The sequence below is a fragment of the Labrus bergylta genome, chromosome 15 (genome assembly GCF_963930695.1).
Source record: "Labrus bergylta chromosome 15, fLabBer1.1, whole genome shotgun sequence".
Taxonomy (NCBI): Eukaryota; Metazoa; Chordata; class Actinopteri; order Labriformes; family Labridae; genus Labrus; species Labrus bergylta.
Genome location: NC_089209.1, coordinates 20,052,689 through 20,077,340, shown reverse-complemented (window position 1 = coordinate 20,077,340; position 24,652 = coordinate 20,052,689). Strand labels below are relative to the sequence as shown.

The 24,652-nt window shown below is 40.0% G+C and overlaps 1 long non-coding RNA gene across 2 annotated transcripts in view; it reads right to left on the bottom strand.

Annotated features, from left to right (window-relative positions):
* Positions 1-24,652, bottom strand: part of LOC114920283 (uncharacterized) — a 70,043-nt gene that overhangs the window by 7,247 nt on the left and 38,144 nt on the right. Inside the window, exon 3 of one of the 2 annotated variants that reach the window (XR_003808596.2) lies at positions 17,801-17,963. The exons of the other annotated variant lie outside the window; for it this stretch is intronic. This is a non-coding gene — a long non-coding RNA (uncharacterized lncRNA). Of the gene's footprint in view, positions 1-17,800; positions 17,964-24,652 lie in introns of those variants that run through there. 2 annotated transcript variants of the gene reach the window in all.

Genomic DNA, 24,652 nt, shown 5'->3' with positions numbered 1-24,652 from the left:
TTGATCATTTTTCCCAAACATTTAACCAAGGAGCTACAGCTTCACTCCTGCTGTCCTCCGTTTCCTTCCTCACCTCCTCTGCTCCCCCCTCAGTTGTCTCCTGTCACTCTGAAGGTGAGAGGTGCTGACGAGGGGAGCACATGTGAGGGGGGAGAGGACTGAAGAAGGGAGGAGAGCTTATTTTAGAACCCAGGAATGATGGGCTTGTTGTTTCTGAGTGACAGGGGACGGGACCCCTGCCTGGTGCATCCATACCACACACACACACACACACACACACACACACACACACACACACACACACACACACACATACACTGCAAACACAGACAGAGATATATACACACATTTATACACAATATTCTTTTAACCTGACAAGTTGTTGAAAAACTACGCTTTGTAGTAATTCAAAGTTTAGCAGGTGTGATTCAAATGAGTTGGAAGCTGCAAGAAATCTCATATATTCACACAGGCACACTCTGCGTGGTGTCATCGGTTTAGTGATTCTCGGCTGAGGTGGGGACATTAACACTTGTGTACGACCAGGTGCCGACGTGACAGATCTGTCACGCTATCCGCCTGGAGGAGGAGGAGGACAGCAGGGGACGAGGAACGGAGAGGCAGAGAATAAGAGCAGTATGTATGTGTTTAAGATTTCTACAAATCTACAAAATTTCTACAAAATTAAGCAAGTCCGTCCGTAACTCAGCACTGTGCACTTCCAATTCATGAGGGAACATGAAAATGTATTTGAAATACAAGCAAGGCAAAGAACCAAGACGATCCAAACTGGCATTTGTGCAGATTTCTATATTGTTCTTATGCTTGAGATCTAATCACATAATGGCTGATCTTTTTTTTTCAGTTGTACACCGGTAAGGGCAGACTTTTCTTGAGGGCAAGAAAAATGAAATACTAGGAGGTTTGCATGTATGGCTCATCTTCTTGGGCAAATAAACACTCAATCTCTTCACCATGGCAACTCAACAATGACCAAAACGGAGCAAAAATGTATCGTCAAGCAAAAATTAAATCAAAAAGGAATGAGTCAGTGACAGTGACTATCCAGATCAAATATTATGGACTTAAGGGTGCCTAGTGATTAGTGCGCTAGCCCCATGTACAGTGGCTGTAGACTTTCCAGCGGGCAGCCCGGGTTTGAATGGGACCTGTTGCTGCTTTCCTGTATGCCATTTCCCACTCTCTCTGATTTCTGACTCTGAATTGTACTATCTCTAAATAAAAGTTACAAAAAGCCTACAATTTATTCTAAAACACATATATATATATATATTATGGACTTAAAACAATTGTTCTTTTCATTTGGTGCATCCTTGCACTGCAATAAAAATATTTGACGTTTGTTTGACGTACAACAAGTGCAATCAGTTTTAGTTTGTTTTCCAAGAACATAAGCAAAGGAGAATTAACATAAGCCATAGCCAATTGATCTAATGCATCATATCCGTCAGTCAACCTTATAAAAGCTACTTTTCAGGGGGCGCTGGTGGCGTAGTGGTTGGTGCTGTGCCCCATGAGTGTTGTTATCCTCCAGGCGGGCGGCCTGGGTTCAAGTCCGATCTGTGACTCCTTTCCTGCATGTCATTTCCCACTCTGTCTCTCCCTGATTTCAGACGCATTACTGTCCTATCGCCACAATAAAGGCACAAAAAGCCCAAAGATAAATATTTTTCAAAAGCTTCCTTTTATTGGGAACCTCAAACTATTTTAAATAATTTAAGGGTAAGATTACATTAAGATTCATATTGAACCTGGAATTGGTTTGCAAACCCAAAACCTTTATTTACTCATCTGTTTTTTTCAATTCGTCATCAGCCCAATTTGAGAGCAATACAAACCAGGGTGTTTAATGTATCATCTTGACTTGTAATATCTATAATTATCCTAAGTGGACTGCACTCTGACTTAATGTTAACATTAGCTGCACATAAATATTTGCAGTGCTGCCAAAGCATCTCATCATGACACTGAATATCCCCAAAGCTCTGAGGCATCAAATCAAAGCTGAGAGGCATCAGTCTTCACTCCATAGTGTGTTTGCATGTGTGGCTGTGTATTTATGCCAGCTCAGGCTTACTAATATAGACACAGACTATAAAAGTGAAGCATGAATGACAGAAAATCTGATTACTGGGTCATGGGCTAAGAGGCTCATGATTTAAGAGGTTTGTTGTCATGACAACTATAAATACAATCTACCCAACATCAGCTAAATGTAATGTTTTTGGAAAGCACACACGCACACGCACGCACGCACACACACTTTGCCTTCTTGCAAACCTTCAAAGTCTTCCATTTTCTGTTACTTGGTGCTGACTACTGAAGGCCATTACAAGCACGTCTGACCTTTGCAGTCAGAGTGTTTACACAGTTAGTATCTATCACATGGACATACTGTAAGTTACCAACACCCACTGCAGTGCAGCCCTCTACAAAACAGTCAGACTGTCAGTGAATTATATCTACTTTCAAAAATGGAATTAGCAACAAGAGCATAAGAAACTACTAGAGGAAACTGTTTCCTTAAAATGTTTCCCATGAACAGGATGTTGGTGTCTGGCATCTACAAACAGTGAGCGTTGGAGTAAATGGAATAAACCTATTTACCATATCTTTCCTTTTAGCCTCTCATTCCTCAGGGGAATTGGCTACCCCAACCTCTCAACACAGAAGTTAGCATTAGCATAGAGGCCAGTTATGTGGTTTTAGCGTCCTGTGTGATTGAAGTGTGCATTAACATACGCTTGACGGCGTGACCACGTGGTTGAGCATGCTCAGAGGGGAGTTGTGGCCAGCTGAGCGTGACCAAGCATATAATCTGGGGAGTCCACAGGTGAGGTCATGTTGAGCTGTGACAAGGAAAGTTCCCTGGAGCACAGAATAAGGTTTGGCAAAGAATATAGCAACTGTCAGAAGCCAAAGAGAAGTCTGTTTGTATCTGATGAGCAGGATATTTGAATTACAAATGGCGGTTTAGACAAACTTTTTGGAATTAAAAGGAAAGCCTTACTGTAAGTTTATTGAGGACAAAAGTACAGTGGCTGACAAAGGGACAGTCGCTGCAAGGACTCATGTCATTTAGAGAAATGTGCTGCATTTTCATGGCTGCATGCATGATGCGTGTAAAAAAAACACAGCAAAAGTCCAAAAACAAACGGGATAAATGTGTTGTAGAAACCCCAAAAATGCATTAGCAGCAAAAAATGCAAAAACTTTAATGATGCTACATTAAAAAAAAACACAAACTCAGAAAGCAGTTGCAGCAGAGAAAAACATAAAAGCCAGTTTACACAAGGTCATTCTTACAGGCCTGTTGAAACCCGGTTTTGGAGAAAACATCTTTTACTGAACAAAATAGGACAGGGCTGGTACGCGATGAACAAGAAACCCTTCTCAGCTCTTCAAGATAAGAACAAACGGATGCCCATGCAGAGCAGATATCATTATATTCCAAATTTGAGGTTATTTACACATGTTGTATTACATTTTCTTTCTTGCTCATTGTCATATTTCTTTATTTCTTTGGATCTTACTTTAAACTTTAACATACTTTCATATTGAATGTTCTCTGTGATGGTAAATGATTTATTTTAGTGATTTTTTAAATGTTTCTTTTCCCCTTAGCCATGATTCATTTTGATGTATGGTTTGAAACATTTTGAAATGCCTTGTTCCTGAAATGTGCTTGATAATTAAATTTGCCTTGCCCAACCTCCACTCCAATCCCCTTCCTGTTGTCAGCCTCCTTTGTATCACTCTCCTGGTCTGAGCCGCTGGTAATCTCAGGAGATTCTCCCGACCTAGCCGTTCACATATGCTCCTCACAGCGGGGGATTTTCCCTGTCAGAGGGGAGGGGGTCATGGGGGATTTCCTGACGTGTGACGTAAATAAACTATGTGGAAGTAGCGGCCTGAGCAACAGAGCCCGCTACACGGCGTTATAATGAGAATATTTGCCTTTATATCAATGCTATGTGTAATCCAATGGAATGACAACATCCACAAAAGAGTGGAGAACAACATACTGACGAACAGAAAACAGAATGCAGCCGTTTAATTACGTGCACGGAGATCGCAGTGGTCGCGTGCAGACACTTTAGGCAGTCACTATATAAAGGTCATTCTCTTCCAAATGCGGCTGTTTGTGTTCACTCTAAAGCCCCTCCGGGTAGCCAAAGAAAAGGGTTTCTGACTGCTGTAGCATTGAGTCGCTTGCCTCTAGCTAACAGCAGCTCTAATTAGCAGTGATGTTACGTTAACAATGTCTTCTTTTAAGTTTTACCCAAATCAGAGTATAAAGTTGTAGTGAACTTATTAAAGTATTGTTTTGCACAGTAGGTAGTCAGTCCCAGTCCTCAGAAACCGTCCACTCTGCAGGTGTCTATCATTTTGTGATCTGACAATCAATAAATTAAACTTCTCCAGAGCATTCTGAATCCTCAGCCCGTTTCTCCTTATAGAAATCTTTACGGCCATTGCAGCAAGTTTGTCCTTGTAGGCCACCATACTAAGGGCTTCACGAGCAGGAACTCTAATGGTTTTTAAGTATGTGTCATCACTTAAATTGTATTTCAGAGAAGGATACCTGTTTAGATATCAGGTTTATTTTCAGCATTCAGCTCTAGCTTGGATGTTGTAGTGTTTCTCAATTTAAGGAGCCAAAGATTTATGGAGGGGAGAGGACAGGACTGAATGTTGGAGCAAAGAGTTTCTTCTGCTGCTCCAGGGAGTGCACCTGTGCTGTGGGGGGGCTTCAGCTGGTGACAAGTGTAGGGTGGGCGTGCTGATGGTGCTGCAGCCTCAGCTAAGCTATGACTGCGTGACCTGTTAATGGCCTAGCGGGTATTTGATGACAGTTGCAAGAATCCGAGGCACAGGGTGTCCTTTACAGCCATTAAATCTTTGTCATCAAATCTCCCCCGCTAAACTGATGTATGGTTTGCTCCGCAGGGCGGTGTAAGACACCTCATGAACTCTTATCTAAGATGGGGTGTTGAGAAAAATGAATGACATGATTTTTTCCTATGATCCTTCCACGTCATCAAAATCTTTTTGACACACTGAGAAGGTCCAACAGACTGAGTGTCGAGCCAGAATGTAAGAACAAGCTCTGCAATGTCTTGTAAATGTCTTTCAGTTCTTTAACCGTATGATCTGTGGACACATCTCTTACGAGCCGTGGAGCAAACACAGGACAGATATTCACAGCTGCATTAGGTCGGCAGTTCTAAAAGACTGAGGACTTTTTAATTAAATTGACACTTGACCTGAGCACCTGCTGAACAGTGGTACCAAAAGAAAGAGGTGCAAGTGATATTTTTCTCATTCAAGGTTAAAATGATTGTTCAGTTTCTTTTAAGTAGGTTGTATGAGGTTCTTGTCAATAGTAAGTGTATTCGCCACAGGAAATGCCAGTCAGCATGGCCCCTTTATTGAGAAACCAGCCATAGAACTGGTGTGGAAGCTACATGTAGGTTACCCATCGCTGCAGAGGAGGTCACTTGTACCTCGTCATTTACCTACTTTTAAGAAAGTCCAGCCAAAAAACAAAATGTTGTTGAAAGTCAATGCCATATTTAGAAATGTTCAGCTTTTTCAATTTGCCATCAGAAAGCCACTTTGTTTGGGCATTATGTTGTGGACACAACACATTCGAGTTCCAAGTTGAAATTTTTGACCTACAACCTAATGTTAGCTGCACTTGCATGCAGAAATCTGTTGATAGAGACGGATACATTTGTTATCATATTACTGCATATGGGACGTGGGATGTCATTATGGGGATTGCATCCTGCTTGTGTTTGACGTTTTTTCTGCATTTATCAAAGCCAGCTGATACGTGATTGGTCAATACTACTACTACATAACTTATTTGGCTGCTGAAAGAGAGCTTTGTTGAATATTTTAGTGAGATTGAGACTTCTGTGGAAACACTTGGTAAGTGAACAATAGACGCACTGAAAGCATCCTAACCTGCCTATGGACTAAATATATAGGCGTGCTCATTCATTCCAGTCTTAATTATATTTTTTCACCCTTTTTTGCCCATGATGAACCTAACTGTGGGGTCGAATCCACTTGCACAAAAGGGTTCACTTTATATTTAGCTGCAGTTGAGCAACATGGAATGAGTTTTACTCTTATGAAGCTAAATGTACACTTCAAAATGACAAAGAATCTTAACTTAACCTTTTTGTTACTAAGATAGTGTCTATGATCAGGGCAGTTAAGAGATTAAGACTACATGGTCAGCAGTGTGCTTGTTACTGATCCTCTGCAGACGCTGCTGGAGGTGACTGACAGGGTCATGTCTGCGTGTGTTTGTATGTGTATATCTTCTGTGTGTGTTCGCTTCTATGTAACAAAAATAGTGCCTCTTCCTGGGCCCCCTGCTCTGACATTCTGGGACTAATAGGGAAGGTGCGTGAGTGTCCATATGTGCATTTGTGTGTGTGTAGCCCTTGTCTGACCGTGGCCCTGTCCAAGTCTTAGCATGCTCATTTATAGCCAAGCAGCCCATCAATCTTAATAGACCAGAGAAGTGCAAAGAGCCGATGAAACGCCAGACATGATCACTATTCACTTTGAGGAGGCAAGGTGGTGGTGGAGGGGGGGGTCAAAGACATAGATGAGAGGAAGGAAGATGGAGGAGGTAGGGGGAGGGAGCAAAGGGGGAGTAAAAGTGAGGAGGGAGGGAGTGAAAAAGAAGGATGGAGTGAAAAAGAGAAAGGTCGCAGGTTGTTTATCCCTGTAGGTGATAATAATGATGTGATCCTCCCTCTATTCTGTCTGTGTAACACTGTTTGGGTGACAGCTAAGGCCACAAAAATATCTCTATTGCTCACACACTTTCATACACTTACTTCCAAAATCTTTGTCTTCATTTTCCTGTCTGGTCATAGGGTTCCTTAATGTTTTAAAAGTACATACTGTATCACTGGATTGGTCACATGTTGGGGGTTAAATCACACTGTGTACGTGGCGTGGACATTCTGAGACCTGGGCTGGGGTGTGTTTGTTTGTGTGTCTGTGCGTGCGCATATGTGTGTGTTTGTGTGTTTAAGTGGGGGTTTTAGGTCTGCTCAGAGGTGTTAAATGGTGAGAGGATATTTGGCAGTGTGCTGTGACACTGTGCTGACACAGGACACTGCGTCTTCATACAACAAGAGCCATCACCTTCACAGGCACGAGGTGTGAGAGGGTTCAGTGAGTCTCCATTTACAGATTGACACCAGACATGTTCACCTCCTAATATCATAATATGATCAAGAGGATAATGTTAAACAAGTAAGACTCATAAGTAAAACAAGTTAAGCTCTGAGTAAAAGTCAGGCTAAAAACAGCTGCAGTGCAGTATGTTTAGGTATGAATATTATTCCTATTAATAGACTGAAAACACCTGCTGCCTAATGTACAGAGACTAAGAGCACTAAAGCTACATATCCAGTTTACCAAAGACAGGACCTCAGATGTTGTCTCTGTAATGATTTTGAATAATTGGTGAAATGTGTCATATTTAAAACCTCTTATCAGCTGAAATTAAAAGTACTGGAGTTTAGGTAGTCACTTTGATTCAGTCAGTTATGTTTTTGAAAGTCATCAAATGATCTGACCCCCCCCCCCCCCAAAAAAAAGTAAATGTAGCTGCTGCAGGCTCGTAATGAGCCAAATCGTTAAATTTGACCTGAATTAAAGGATCAGATGGAACCTGCTAGTTCACCCTCCTGCACTGACTCTTCCCATGTGCACTAGTTGCTCATGACCAGAGCTGTAGACATGCAAATGATAGTAAAATAATAACACAAGAACAGCTAATTATGTATCGTCAGTGATGACAACTCAGCTGAGCTCAGCTTCCCACCACCTATTCATGGACTCCTCCTGCATCATGCAGAGTCAGTGCATTCTGTGTATTGGCAGAGTGGTTGTGGCATATTTAAATATACATATGTGTAGATTCCACAGCCAGGGGGCTCTCAATCAATACTACAATAACAGAAGATGACGTCGAGGCCAGCGGGGAATCATGGGAGTTATCTCTGCTACTCCCCCGCATTGACGGAGTAAAGCTGAAAAAGCGAAATAGACCTGAGGAAGAGAATATGTTTACCGACGATGTAGCCAAGCATAATTTACATGATATTTATATCAGCAGCACATACAGCAACAGTACGGCAGCTTTCAGTAGCAGTTCACGCTTCCTTTTTTAGCGGTCTTTGACTTAACCTCCGGTATTTCCACGGCAATGATAAACAGTCTGTCTGTCATGGCGGCTAATTTTTTTCTTTGGCTTTGATGACTGTTGGAAATATTTAAGGTAATGCAAGTAGGCCTTTTTAAAAAATGTTTTTTACTATTCCTGTTCCCGCATTGAAAAACTTCAGATTTATCGTACAACTCCTAGCCTGTGCATACAGAATCTTTTTTTCCCGTCTAAATAAATACGTAAAGACCCCTTTTAATATTATACTGAAGCACTCGATGATTGAAAAAAACTGTATCTGAAGACATACACAATATGCTGTATGTGAAATAGAAATCTCTGACATGTAGACATAAACTAAAGTTCTTGACACAGGCTAACATTAGCATCATTTTTGTACATTTGTCACAAACCCCTGTACATTCAGAATGCAACATTTATGTGTTCTTATTGCTTTAAAAAAAACGACCTGATTTATCGCTGTATTGCATGTGATGTGTTCACTTGTACACATTAAAGCAGTTCAAATATTTGAAGCTGCATTTACGTTCTGTATATTTTGCCTGCAGGTCTGAAAGCCAGCATCACAGAGGGCAGAGCAGTGGACGTGCAAAAGCCTCCAACAGCTGTGAGAAACCATCAGATCTGCCATTCCTCACACTTCAACAGCCAACGAGAGAGCGATTTATGATGGCCAGAGAGGGAGAGAAAGAGACGGAGAGAACGAAGGGCAGAGAGAAAAGGACAGACAGGAGACAGACACATAAACACAGAGAATCAGAGAGAGAAAATCAAATAAACAGAGAAGCGAGTAAAGGCGGAGGAGATGTGAAAGAAGAAGCAAAATGAAAGAAGAAGGGAAGACAAACAGACAGAGAGAAGAGTGACAGGGAGAGAACAAGATGGCTGACAAGGATAGAGTAAAGGACAGAGAGAGAAATGTTTTGAGCAGGAGACAAAGACAACAAACTCAAAGATCAAACCATGAGAAATATGAGAGTTAACACACATACATACTGTAAAATTAAGAATACAAATGATTATTGATTCCATTAAACACTGTCACCTATATATTAAGTGTGCTCACAGACAAACTGGAAAACACACAGATTTCAGGTTGTGACTCAAGTCAGACATATTAGCACTTTGATCTCCTCGCTGTATCCAGTTTTTATACAACCAGGCTAACCAATTCAACCTTGAGCATTTCATTTTGGCAAAATAAAATACTTAATTATTTATTAAATGAGTAAATTGCCCCACCCTGCTCAAACCTAGAGCTCTGTCTTAACAGTTTAGACAAGATGCTGATAGGGTCCCCTGCTACTAAGACCCCTTTTACACCGCCTTTTCAACCTTGACTTTCTGCATAAAGGGTTTCTGAGGAAAAACTTTTTGATTCAGTGTAAAACAAACTATACAACATGCATTATGATATTATGAAGGATAAGTGTTATGCATTATTAGGGTCTTGGCCGATCACACTGCTGTTTGTCATGAGGCTTTAGGCTTGCCTCAGCTGCATCTCTTTGCCTGTTGCTTGACCGAAAGTTGGGTTGAAACAGCATTTCCAAAATGGCGACGGCCAATAGGTGACATCACTGAGACTATGTCCATGCTTTATACAATCTATGGATTAAACATGAATAAATTATCTAAAGACAAAATCATTTGATATTTGGTACATTTTGAACAATTGGGTATGGAAATTGTATTTAACCAACACATTTTGTGTTGACAAAATGTGCTTACATCGTGGAAAATATAACTCAGAAAAATAAGATTAAAAAATAAAATAAAATCTGAAAAATTGCAACAGAGCAGCCTGATGAAGCTTACACACACTTTTTGTTTTGTGATCTAACATAACACAGAATTGTTGTACATTACTTCTCCAGTAGGTCAAATGACAACTTCAGTATAGAACAATGCTCTACTCTCTTCACCAGTGCAGGTGTGAGTGACCTCTGCTCAACCTCCATGCGAAGTAGTCTTAACAAACACAGATCCAACCTGCTGCTCAAAGACATGAAAGACATTTCCTTCTACAGCCCACTAATCCCCCCCCCACCTCCTCACATTCACTCTTTCTGCGTCCTCCATTTTTGGTATTGCTCGTCTTGCCTGCGGTGGGTGTGTGGTGTGGAAAGCTTCGTTTATTTGGTCTTTTAATACAAACTGACCCCGTCGCCTTAATGTATGTGAATGTGTGTGTGTGGTGTGTGTCTAGAAGTCCAGATAGCACTCTCCCATGAAAACTACGTCAACGACCCAGAGACAGTGTCGACAGAAGACCACACCACTGGGGGAGAACACACACATTAACACATGCACACAAATAAACTTTAACACATTCACACACATAAATCCAACACAAAAGTATAGAAGAATATATATGTGTGTGCGGGTGTGTGTGTGTGTATTTATGTGTGTTTTAGTCTTGAGGAAATCTTCAGCATGTGTTGGATGCATCCCCAGGGCTTTTGCTCTTCTCTGATTGGCTGGCCGGTCTGCAGTGTTTGTTTCCACAGTGACAGAGCTGTCACTGCCTCCTACCACCCAGGTAGAGCTGTCAATCACTTTGAGCTCACAGCCAACCAAAGGCATGCCTTGCTGCAACCAATCACAGCACAGACCCTGTCTACCATTTAGCTTCTTGCAAATAAATTATTGAGGAATAATTACAATCAGGATAGTACAACATTTTAAATGACTTTTTCTAAACAAAGTTAAGTCTGCTTCCTGTTGGTAACAATTTTGTAATGTTGGAGGATTAAGAGAAATCATCACAGCTCACTTTTAGAAATGAAATATAATACTTGAAATCAAACCAGTCATTTTTTTATTACAACTTGGCAAAACTTGTAAAAACCTTCCATTTGGGGCTGTTTAGTTCCTTAAATCACTTCATTACCTCCTTACTGCCCATCTAATTCATGACATCAATACTCTGGAGGTTGTGTTTCAAAACACAGCTGACTTCACTTTGCTTTCTATCTTCCCCTCGTCTCAAAATGAAGAACAGGCAGTTTACTGTGACAGTAAATATTGTGGTTGTTGATGTGTTTACAGTCAGAGCTGGATATGAGATAGCACAATTGTGCAGTGAAAGATGTGCAACTCACAGATGAAAGTAAAATAATATTTTTTTAAATGTGTCATTTTTAAACTTTATTTGATTTACATAAGAATAGTTGTATAAAAAATAAGGTTAACATTAGTTTACTTCATGACTCAGTCCAACATACTGTATGGTTGTCATGCTGCCAGTATTTTAAACTTTGATCAATTCTAGTTAGGGCGATGTGCACGCTGCTCGAGCCTAGCAACGTTTTGAAGCGATCCCCAGCTCCTGCAGCCACATATCCAATGTGTCCTTGGGCAAGACACTCACCACAAGTTGCTGTGAGTGTGTATGAATGTGTTAGTTAATACTGATGGACTCTTTACATAGCAGCAGTGTGTGAATGGGTAGGTGTGACCTGCAGGGTAAAAGTGCTTCGAGTAGTCATAAGACTAGCAAAGAGCTATAAAAGCTCAAGTCCATTTACCATTTAAAATTATGACTGAAGATCAGTATAGTTTAAAAAAAAAAAATTGTCATCAAATGCCTGCAAAAACAAAAGTTTCTGTGTTCAGGTGTCATCAATGATCCAGCTACAAAGTGTCACCATGTGGGGTGCTCAATGAGATTATCAGGGTAATCCTGGTTTAATTCAGAACGTCTTCAAATCATTAAGTTCCAACTTGAAAGCACATTTTCAGTTCAACCACATGCTCAGCTTTATTTATAAGTCCTTTCATTTAAATTTCAACAAAAACAGTCCCTGTGCGGATACAGATAATGAGAAGGGTCATAAAAGTATAAATAGAGCCTTTCCTAGTTGTAGTTCTGAAGGCCATTAAAAGCAGATGTAACACCAAATAGGAGTCGGGGTCTTTTAGAGCAATGGCACAAATAGAACTGTTGTGTGTTACAAAAAAAACACACAAGAAAAGATGTTCAGGAAATGAACAGAGAGAAAGAAACAGAGTGACTGATGGATGTCACTATTCCTAAGAAGGAATAGCTATAGTTATAGGTAGAGGTGTATTTTAGATTGTATTTTTCAATGTGTGAGCAGTATGTAAATCATAACCTAAGCTTAAATAGCTTCATAAAGCTTGTTGAATTATCAACAGAAACACAAAAACGTTGTACTCCAAAGCTCTACATAATCTTAGTCTCATTTACACAAGGAGCCCCAGTTTGTTCTCTTGTATATCAACAGACATTTTCACTCCACACTCGTTGTGTTCCTGAGCTTCAAATTATGATTATCTAACCCCTCTTATGTCAGATTGGTTAAATTAGCTATTATAGATATGAATGTTTTTCTTATTTTTTATAAATACAGTATGTGGACATTTGTATTAAATATGTGTATAATTAAAGTTTTTTATCCACCTTTATTTTCCATTTGATGAAACTCTGTACTTGACGCCAGACTAACCATTATAATAATACATGTTTAATATTTAAAAACCCCTAATAAAAATATATATGTTTGAAGATATTTATTCAATTTAACTTTAAAGGTGTAACATGTAATATTTTATGACAATTTTTACATTGTATCAGAGAGAATCACTCCCATGATTCCCCACCAGCCTCAACATCATCTTTTGTTATTGTTTTAATTGAGAACCCTTGGTGACAGATTTTACATACTGTGCATTTAAGTACGATTTTCCAAGTAAAGTTTACAGACAATGATTTAAGAAATCAACACAAGGTTACATTTTGGTTTGGTTGTGTTAAGGCATAAAAAGTGTCTATTAATGTATGTAGATTATGCACATTTTGTACTATCATGAAATGGCTATCATATTAAAGAACTAAAGAAGAAATGTTTCCCTCAAACATCAAACTCGGTCTTCCCCCCCACCTCAACCACCACAACTTTTGTGCTCCTTGCTTAAAAAAATAAAAAACAAGACATTTCCTGAAGTTTTCAGGGTGAGCTGCATGTGTGAACACAAATAGCTAAATTTTTCACTCATACTTTGTCTGGAGTTTCTCCAGCAACTTTGTTTTTTTCAACACAAAGTCTGAGTGAGCTGATATGAATGCAGAATTATATAAGGAGCATTTACCACCAGTGAGTGGAAAGGGGTCCACGAGTGAAGACACAGATCAGGAGCAGTCACAGATGAGATCAAGCTGGTGTTAGCAAGAGTTAAGGTCTCTGAGTAAACATCAGCTTCACTTCACCAGACATGTTTGTAAAAAAAAAGTGTTCTGACTATTTTTTATGTATTATATTGGACCTGATTTGAATTAGCAGTATAATCATCTCAAACAGCTCAGATCAACTGTGTGGGTTGATTATAAATGTATAGATTGTGATTTCTGCCTCAACACAGAAAGCATTGAGCATAGGGATGGGGAAATTGAGGTTAAACCAGCTAAGAGCTACCAGAGTGACTCTGCCGTCTGCTATGAATCTGACCAAATGAAATGTTAAATTTGTTCATATTATGGCCAACCAAAAGGGCACAGGGAATTAGCCATCTTTCCAACAACGAAAAGTATTGCAAAGATAAGTCTCCGAGCCTTCAACAGTCCACAGCTAACAGTGTTTATACTTCTGTTTTTCCTCCATGTGTTTGTTGATCAGTGAATGTGTTACTGTGATGATGTGCTTGTGTCAGTGTTAACTTGTGTATTTGTTTTGTGTTAATCCCTGTCCTTGCTGAGCAGTCACACACTCTGCTGCACACACACAGAGCAGTTTGTCCCCTGTGGGCTACAGTAGCTCCCTTGGTGTGTTGGTGCCTCAGCTGAATACAGTAAAGCCTTTTCACTGTAACCACTAATCAATAATAGTGATCAAAGGCCAATCATCAATACTATTCCATCTGCTGGCACTTAACCAGAGCAAACAAACACACACTCATAAAATGGAGTTTAACATGACTAATTACCCTCCAAAAAGGCTTCACAGCGGACTTTTAAAGCTGCTCTGTGGATTCAATTTGTATTTTAGAGAAATTAACTTCATAACACAAAGAAAAGAAAGTAACACATAACAGGCACACACACACACATATGTCTATATTATGAAGCCGCCATTAACACATTGAGCCGGATGTTGCTCTGACCTTTCTCTTTTTAGGCGTGACCCCAGCAGATGACCCTGGAGAGGGATTAGTCTGTGATTCGCCTAATTAACCAACAGCACAGCGCTCAAATTAGAATAGCATCCACACACTCCACAAAATCCTGTGCCGGCTACGTGTAGACTCGCTTTCCCTCTTTCTTTCACTCTGTGGTTCGGCTTGTCTCCTTAACTTTGCTTTACTCTTCTCAAATAGAAAATGGTTTAGAAGAATAACAGTTTTCTCACCTGCAATATCTTTGTCGAGAAGACCTGCAAAATCTCGTTAAAAATTGATCTAGAAGTTTTCCACCTTTACCCAGCCACTAACAGTCTTCTGGCCCTAGCTAACACCCGTGTAATCCCCATGAAGCCTAAACAAGAGTATTTTGACTGAGGGGTTTGCAGGAAGGGAAGCAGATTGGATTTCCACACTGACAAAAACATCCATGATGAAACCTGCGGAAACGAGGCTTACCATAACACATATGCAGACCAACACACGGGTGAAAACAAAGGAGGGTGAATCAGAAGTCAGTCTTTAGGGCTAGGTAGAAAAATATTATTCACTTTTACTAGTTATGTGGATTTTGTAGAGCCAATTCCATTTGTGTATATGCTCCTATTTTCTGCAGGATCACAGTATTCAGTCTGTGTCTGTTTGGACCTTTGGGAAACTGCTATAGGAAATGAAAGTAGTTGTATTCCCAGTTTCCACAAAATACTTTCTCAATATTTTATTTAAGACAAACTAAAATGAGCCATTTTCATGTTTTAGCGAATCATTGACTTTCATTTTAACTGGTTCCTGATCAATAAACACGCGCTCACAATGCTAAACATAATAGCATCTGAATGCTTTACTGCTTCAGTAGTAGCACTTGTTGAAAGCTTGAAGCTTGTAAAACGACCTCCCTCCTACATTTTAACGGCAGGGCTGGGTCTAACAATTTCTTAAACTTTAAATTCAGGATGTTCAGGTCACTTTAAGCAGTAGCTGTGTATGTGTGGACGTGAGAATGTGTTTTATTTCTAATACATGATGGCTTCATTCCTTCATGTCATTCCCTGCTCTCTCGCTCCACGATTTACAACTCTATCCACTGTCCTATTTTTCCAGTAAAGGACATATGTTCAAAAATGTATATTCAAAAAAAAAAAAAAATGGAAGTGATCCTTTATAATATGCAAGTTAATTTATCTAGCACATTTCAGCAACAAGGCAATTCAAAGCTTCACATAAGACATCAAAAGCATCACGACAAAGGGCAGAAGAAAGACATTAAGGACAATTAAGAACCATTAAGACAAACCATTAAAAAGAAAATTGAGACTTCAGCCTTGTTTGCCCCAACATCATTTTTATTCCCTTCTTCATATGTGGTTTACTGAATCCATTACGTTGTGTCTGGGCAAACAGTTAATTTGTACTGAAATAAAACCCAAGTCACATTAGATAAACACAAATATTTGCCGTGTAAAGATACACAGAGCTGTGTTCATAATCACAATCACGCAGATGCAGTATAGCTGTGATTCCCAAAGTAGTTATATAAAGGGCAAGGCTGGAGATAACTTCCTGTTGGTAATAACTACTAAAACAAAGACAAGAAAATATGGTGAGTAATTTCTCACCCTCTGCTTCACGTGTACAACAGTGGGTAACAAAAAGAGACACCAGTGTGTGTGTGTGGTGCCTCAGAGTATGAGCTTCTGACAGCATGGAGCCAAACTAGTTAGGACACCACATGGAGACTTGCTGCGCACAAAGAGAAGCCTGTTGATTTCTTCTTTGAAGTCATTGCAGAACTGGAAGTATAAATCATAAAAGTGCATTTTCATCATGTTTTTCTTTTTTCAAGGAGCTGTGCATCTTCAGAGTCAGGCCGGTCTATATCAATTCAAAGCAATGACATTTGTTACATTTTATAAATGTGGACGTTTCCTGTGACAGTTTCACTTATAACTTCCTCTTTAAAAGTTGCTCGTTGGTTTTCTTCAGTTTTTTGTCACACTGAAGTTGCTCTTCTGTACTTTTTGAAGTCAATGTTTCCAATAAATTCTAATAAGTTGTTAGCAAAGAGTGTGACGCAGTATGTTTATGTGTTGATGTGTATGGTGAGGAATGGGAGAGGGGGAGGGGGGAGGGGGGGGCTTCAAAATATTTTCATCTGCCAAAGGGGGGCCTGGCAGAAAAATTTTGGGAACCATAGCAGTACAGTATGTCAAGTATCCTGGGATGGGTTCAGACGATGCAATTCGACACTCAACTACTAAACAGTTGCACAGAACCTGACACTTTATTTTGAAGGTTACCAAGAAACACGTCCCCAAGCTTTGATTTTTAATGAGCTGTAGTAAACAGCACCAGTTCTCTGACTTTAAATGTAGTTGGCGGAAGTAACAAAGTTTCTATATATAGATCTAGAGATTTACTTGACATATGTTAACTCTCATCCTGTTCACACCACAGGTTTCTGTCTGTGGTGTATAACTTACCCAAAAGTCAGAGCTCCCTGTGCACAGATTAGAAATTACTACATATTAAAAGAGGGAGATAAGGAGGTGTGTCGATGAAAGAATCTGCGACCAATTGTTTTGTTTGAATTTTGCGCCTTGTGTTTAGGGGGCTGTGTTGGTATCTTGTTTGTATATTCTTTGCATCTTACCTCCTGGACTGTTTTTTGACGGTGGTTCATGTTTACCTGGAGTTCTTGTACTGTGCTGATTTCTGAGGTACAGGGTGGTTAATATAACTAAACTGTAAAATGTCATGCAGCCTAATTCTTCAAGTTATCCACCAGTAGACAAGAGAATCAGGTCAACTTGCAACATTTCAAAAAGGGACCAAGCCTGAAAAAAGCAGCACAGGAAACACAACATCTCCCTTTAACATCAGCTGTTGGGTACGTTCTTATCTCTTCACTTATGGGTTCCTCCCTGCAGCTGCAACCTCTCCTGGCTGTGTGACTTTGATAACTCTGAGGTTGTGAATGCACATCTTTGTCTAGATTATTGTAAAGGAAGCATATGTGTGTGTGTGTGTGTGTGTGTGTGTGTGTGTGTGTGTGAACCATCTATCAAGGCCAGAGTCTGCCGCGCAGGTGTGAAGGTGTGAGGAAATGAAGTAAACGGCCAAAGCGTGTGTGTGACCTTGTGTGCCTGTGAAAGATTGCTTTGTCAGTGAGAAATTGTACACACACACACACACACACACACACACACACACACACACACACACACACACACACACACACACACACACACACACACACACACACACACACACACACACACACACACACACACACACACACACACACACACACACACACACACACACACACACACACACACACACACACACACACACACACAGTTATATTAAACATCCCACACGATCATATTACACATTTTTGTCACACCGTTCTTTAGTTTGTGTGTGAATGTTCAACTTTATTTTTAATCTTTATGTCATCTGTGCTTCTTCGTTGTAGCATTTCACACTTTGAAGACATGCCTAGTCAAATCCTGATGAAGTGTGAGTCAGACGTTTCGTATTTGATCATTTCTTTTGGGGGCGTGTGGTGGTTACTCATCTGTGGAGTCAGGGAGAGGGTTCGAGGTGGGGGAGGGAAGAGGACACAAGGGGGTGAACTGGTTATTACAAGCATCCAGAGAGCAGGACAGATGGTTAGACACTGGTCAGAGTTACACAGCAAAAGGCTGTAAAAGAGCTATGGGAAAACCATGTGTGTCACAGAGGAACGCACATACACTCTCACAGATGCTTCCATATGGAGAACCTTACACTTGTGCATTGCTGCACATTTGCAAAGGAGAGGAAAGAAGGAGAAACAGACATTTAGAGACAGAAATCTGGAATCTGTGATTGTATTTTTCCCATATTTCAAAACAGACACATTTTATTTTAGTCCGTTCTCTTTACCAAATCTTTTAAACAAACATGTCCCAGGATGCTTCAAACTAGCATCATGGATACAATCAGTTACATTTCCCACAAATGAAAACCACAGATTTGGGTTTAATCAATAGAGCTCTTGCCAAGTATCGCTGGTTTATAAAGATTTTTTTTTAAATTACATCCATTGAGCTCTCAGATATCAATGACTCCCATGGATGAAGTTTAAATGGGGCTAACAGTTAGTGTATATTTTTATGGAGAAAAAAGGGAAAACAGTATTATCATAACTAGGTCAATGTAAATATGTTCATCGCGATGTGATTTAGGTCCAAAATGAATGCATCCATTTTTTTTATTGCATAGATTGATTGCAATAAAAAGAACGACACCTCTGCGCCTTGAATGGCTCATTTAACGTATAACAACTTCCAGACACCTGAGCTGACAGGTTGGCAAAATAATGGAATTTCAAATATGTGATTTCAACATGATTAATCCCAATTTACTATTAAATTACAGCATTTAATCATGATTAAAGACATTTAATCCTGTGACAGCCCAATACAAGTTTTGATTACAAACTCTTTTCTTTGAAAACAACCCTAGTTACTGGTTCATCTTTAGCAGAATGGCACACTGAATTTAAGTATTTACACTTGTCAGATTCTTTAAGAACTGATCACCAAAGCTCTCATGTTATCACTCCATCGCTAAATTGCACGAGTACAAAGTAGAATGACACTACATTATGATATTCAACAGAAAGAAGAAAAACTTGCATTTTTCAAGCATTCAATGAAAATTACACACTTAATAAAGGGTTATTTTGAGTGAGAAATTCTCTTTCAAAGGGTTATATCACTGCGGTCAAAAATTATTTCCTTTTTCCTTTAACTGAGGTTTCATGGCCTCCGCCTGATTGTTACCTCTGCATAGAATGTAGACCTGTGGTCATAGCCGCATCTAAAATGTAACTACCCGTCCAGGTCAACAGTCATGATAGGTGCACTTGGTTACATTAGACTGAAGAAAAGGAAAAGAAGACACTGGGCCTGAAGCTTATTTGCAACTGGCTCGTCCAGCATGCTGTGCTGGCTTCCACATAAATCTTAAACTGAACTGTGATCATTGCCAATGTCTATAAGCAAAGAGTGTGAGTGCATAATTTCTGCACTGCAATAATTCAGTTATTTCAGTCAAAGTTACTGTTTTTAGACATGTACAGAAAAACAAAGGTTTAAATAGTCTCAAATAGGACAAATTAAAGGTTTACTTCTTATTTAAGACATATCATGAGGGTGTCTTTCTCAACAAAGCTTTACACAACGAAGCCATATTTATGTCTACAACCTAACAAACAGCTGAGGGAAAGGTGATATGTGAGAAAATACATGTTCATTATATCCTCTAAGTTTAAAACCAAGGAAGCAGGACTTTCCCAAACATAAAAAAGCAGAATCACTCCAGTAGCATCAACAACATCTTTTTCCCGCTCTGCTGTCAGCACCCTCAGGATCCGGGTGACACATCAGTTCACTGGAACCACAGACAGGCGCCAAGGATGAGCCTAATCTGCTCGCTGATCTCTCTCTCTCTCTCTGCTCCTCTGCTGTGGTCTGTCTCACTCTCTGTATTATCTCCTCACACACCAAAGTTTACACTCACACCTGCAGCGAGGCGAGACTATCCAAGTCGGGATCTTAACAGAGGCAGGAGGACGGATGAGACCGGCTGGATCTGTTTCATCTGTAACCACTTTCTGTGTGATGATGGTCACTGTTGGTTTCTGGTTCTGCTCTGTTTAGACTGGCATGCAACCTGTGTTTGTTTGAGTGTATGTTTGTTTACAATTGTGGTTGTGTTTGCGTGTGTGTGTGTGTGTGATGTCAGTGTTAAAATCAGGGCATATTATATTGCACTGCTGACAACAATTCACCTCTGTAATATTATAGAGGTTTTATCTGTAATCAAGGCAGAAGAGGTTACCTTTAGGTCAGGATAGCTTTGATGTAGCACAGTCGAATAACAACACACGAACAATTGTTTTCACACCAAATGATAACTTTGAATTCCAACACTGATAACCATCAGAATGGATCAACATGTTCAACATTTACAGTTTGTAAATGTTGTTCTGTTCAATTGACCAGTGATTTTCAACCACTGTGCCGCGGCACACTACTGTGCCGTGAGAGGTCGTCAGGTGTGCCGTGGGAAATTGTCCAATTTTACTTAATAGGTCCAAAAAAATATTATTTATTCACTGCACGTAGGCCTAATTGTTCAGCGCCGGTGCGAGCAATGTAGTGCCTGGTCGAGTAATACTTCTCCATGTCAGCGGGTGGCAGTAAGGAGTGCATTAATTAACTTATTAAGACAATGGAATTAGTGATGCATGATAAATATGACGCTGGCGAGAAGTCGAGAAAATATGGATAAATATTTTAAAAGGAAAAGTGCAGACACTGACCTGGGTCCTGGTCAAAATTCTAACCCAGATGAGATGCCAAGTATGAGTGCTGGTCAAAAGAAATCAAAAGTGGTGAGTTTGAGTCAGTACAGTGAAAGCTAAGTGTGTCATGCCTCAAAAAAGGTTGAAAAACACTGCAATAGATGTACAATAATTTGAATATCAACACAATATAATATATAACTTCAGTATACAATGAGGGCGTTTACATGGACTTGAGCCTTATCCTGGTTTTGATCATATTCAGGATTAAAATGCACACAGAGAAACCTGGTTACTCAGATCCCTGTATACAAGGTAAATACTAGTATTCTGGTTTCTGATTAGGCTACTGTATATTATTTGCGCAGGCGCCTGTGATGTTTATTTTTTACAACACAAACCACGAGCATTTAGAAATCTGAGAAACACGAGAACACTGTGGCTTATATTGCGGGCTTATTAAATTCCAACATCGCGTTGCAGATTTGATATGTCCACTCATTAACAGCAACAGAAGAAGAGAGTAACAGCATTAAACATGCCCTCACCTCTGACTGGTTGTCAGTCTGCCACTGCCACCGCATAGGATAAGGGAGCAAAGCGTGATGATACGCAGTCTTGTCTGGTGGGACAGGGTCGTAGTAATACACTATTTCTTAAATACTGTCCAACGTGACCAGACTTTTTGGGTATTTTTGTATTGTTCACTTCATCAGATATCCTGTTATACCATATTACGATATCTTTTGCAATGCACATATGATTGTAAAAGCACTGTATCGTGATGTTATGGTAATCATAGGCCACTTATCAAGTATTGTATTGGGAGTCCCCTGCAATTTCCACCCATCATCCTCAGTGTACAACATTTAGACTAAACAGTGACTAAAATGGAAGTTTTCTAGAAGCCTCACCTTTTCTGAACCTATAACACAACAACATACTTTTAGTTGCTTTCCGCAGTTGAAATGGCATCCATGTCATCTGAGTTTCTGTAGAAGCTGCCACTTGGATTGTTTTGTTTCTGATAATCTGTGAAAGACTTGAAGAGGACTTATCTTTAGATGTAATTTGTTTAGAAAATAACTAGTAGTTTATGTCCAGATTTCATTAAATGGATAACCAAGAGAAGCCATTGAGCCGGTTTCCTCTTACGTTCGCAAAGAAGGAGAAACGAGAGGTAAAAAAAAAAAAAACTCAAAAAACAGAGTCAGGCTGAGATGTGACTTACAGAATATGGCAGTACCAACCAGAGACACTCCTGTGTTTGAGACAGAAATGCCGTCCTGTCAGCGGCCTCATCTGAGCGAGATATGTTCCCACGACCGACCCGCTGCAGGAGGCGCTGCTGGGAAGGACATGCCTTACGAATGCCAATGTAGCATGAGTGCCTATCCCAGTAAGACCTTACTGCAGAGGATCAGACATGCATTTGTGTGTGTTAGTGATATCATCTCCCTGTGCTGCCATTACCCACACCTTTCCATCCAGTTTAGACCCATGACCAAACAAACACCATTCGCACTCCATCTCCACACCTCCAGTCGCCCCCCGCTACACACACAATAGATATAGATACCAAGCGTTGTGTCTGTAATTGAAATAAAACGGGTGTGAGCAGCAGAGGTTATGACCTGCTGGTTCTGGTGATGCGCTATTAACTCTGCTCAACCAGACGAGTTACGGCCTCGTTCAGTTTCACATTCCCACCATCCAAAATACATCATCTTAACTGAGTTTTCATCAATGTTTATTTCACATCTAATAAAAATATTGCTCTCTCTGTGTGGATTTGCGCTCAATTCTCATTGACCCTAAAATGCAGCCTCTCTCACTGTGGCATTTGTGGGCTGCACCGCAGGGAGGTGCAATACAATCTGCACCTTTAACATGCAAGAAACTGGTATGTACGGCCCAATGTAGCAAAAACATTGTTTTATTTGTCTTTGGACATGATATTGTTGTAATTGTAGCTAAAACCTATCAAGCATTTTCTGATATATATTTCATAATCAAAGCCAGAAACGTGTCTGATTTCAGTAGAGCTATAGCTTATTATTTTACTTCTTCTCTACTTATCGGCAGCTAAAATCCGAATGTAAAGTGAAAATCCTGAGAGACATCGAGCCATATTTAAGGGTAAGACAACATATCTGATAACTAATTCTACCATTAGACAACAGCTAGTATTTAACCACTTACTTGCAAACAGTGAAATCTATTATGTTACAAGACTTTGACAGGAAAAGCGTCAGTCTATTGCTTAAGTTTATGTTTAGATTACTTTCAAAAGAGTAAACTAGGTTGTTAAATGCTAATGGAATAAAACATTATATATTACCTCTATGTATGTTAAATGATTAACTCCGTCCAAATAGGCTTACAAACTGTAATGCAGCATTTAAACAGAACACACAGCATCTGAACTTTCCAGACTCCAGAGAGAAAAGCTGTTAATACAAAACTGTGCCTTCTCACAAAGCTGTTATCATTACAACACATCGATACATATACTTCTGTTTAATCACAGTTAAGGCAGAAACTGAGGGTAAATTAGCGTGTTCAAGGCTCCTAGACGTTATTTTCTTGCACAGAACTGATATTTCCAAGTTGCCTTCAGCTCCCCCCCAGTCTTCCTCTTCTCTCATTTCTTTTCTCTCAGTGCTAATCTAAATTCCTTGTGAACACCTTCAATCACAAGCCTGATGATCCGTGCACAGCTCCCTCCCTTGCAAGACCGTTTCATCAGTCTTTAGACACACACAGATACTCGCATACAATAAACACTGTAGTGTGTTCCCGGCCTTGACCTTTGACTGCATCTCCCATAATTCCAGTGGGTTTGGATCCCACACGCTGGCCTCTGAGCGCTAACAGATAAATCCAGTGAACCTTTACCAACACCAACAGCAGAGCTATAGGCATACACATACATAGTGTTAATACTTGTTTGAGTGTATTCATGCAATGTATTTCTACTTGACTTTGAATCCCTCTCTCTTCACATTTACAAAATGAATGCATAATCTTGCATTTCTCACATAATGAAGGTAGCAATGTTATCATGTTGTCAGTGTGTGTGTGTGTGTGTGTGTGTGTGTGTGTGTGTGTGTGTGTGTGTGTGTGTGGTCATGAGCATTCTCCCCTCTGAGGATTGTATTTAATCTAGGAGCATGGCTACGACCCCCTTGACTGCTGTAGGCGTCACGCTCTGTATAAGGTGAGGGTCTGCTGAGCGGACATAGAGGAGGGGAGGAAAGTGAGAAGAAGCTGCTGAAACAGGATCATGTATTTAATATTGTAAATTCAGGACATGGCCACTTCCTTCTCTTCCTTCAAGTTTGGGTCCATTTCCATATTGGCAGAATAGTCGGTTTTTCTAAATATTTTTTGTTCTGAAAGAGCTGATTATGTTGCCAATCAGCAGTTAATAAGCATATTATAAGAAGGCAAATGTAAGTAGTTCCAATGTGGACAAAAGCAAGTAAACTACATCTTGACTTATGTATCTCACTTCCAGGTCAGTGTCAGCACTGTGGGGGATGTAACGGTTCAGTTAGTACCTTGGTTTTGGGGTCACAGTTCGGAACCAATTTGGTTCAACAGGGGGAAAAAAGCAACAAAAACTCATTGATGCATATTTCTAGGAGAGCTTGTAAAAGGTCAAATAGAATAAATGTTAGAATAAGGAGGGTGGCACCTTGTCTGCATCTGCCGTTTACTTGCAGAAAACTGAGGAGCTGTATGTGTGAAAGCAAACAGCCAAATTTATCGCTTGGACTTCAACCAGAGTTTTTAGGCAAGAGGGCAGAATTGTCGCTCCTCTCAATCATCATCGCTGATGAAAAATCTAAATAAATATTTGAATTTCACTATGTAAAAAATGTTTTATTTTTTCAACTAACTGTTTA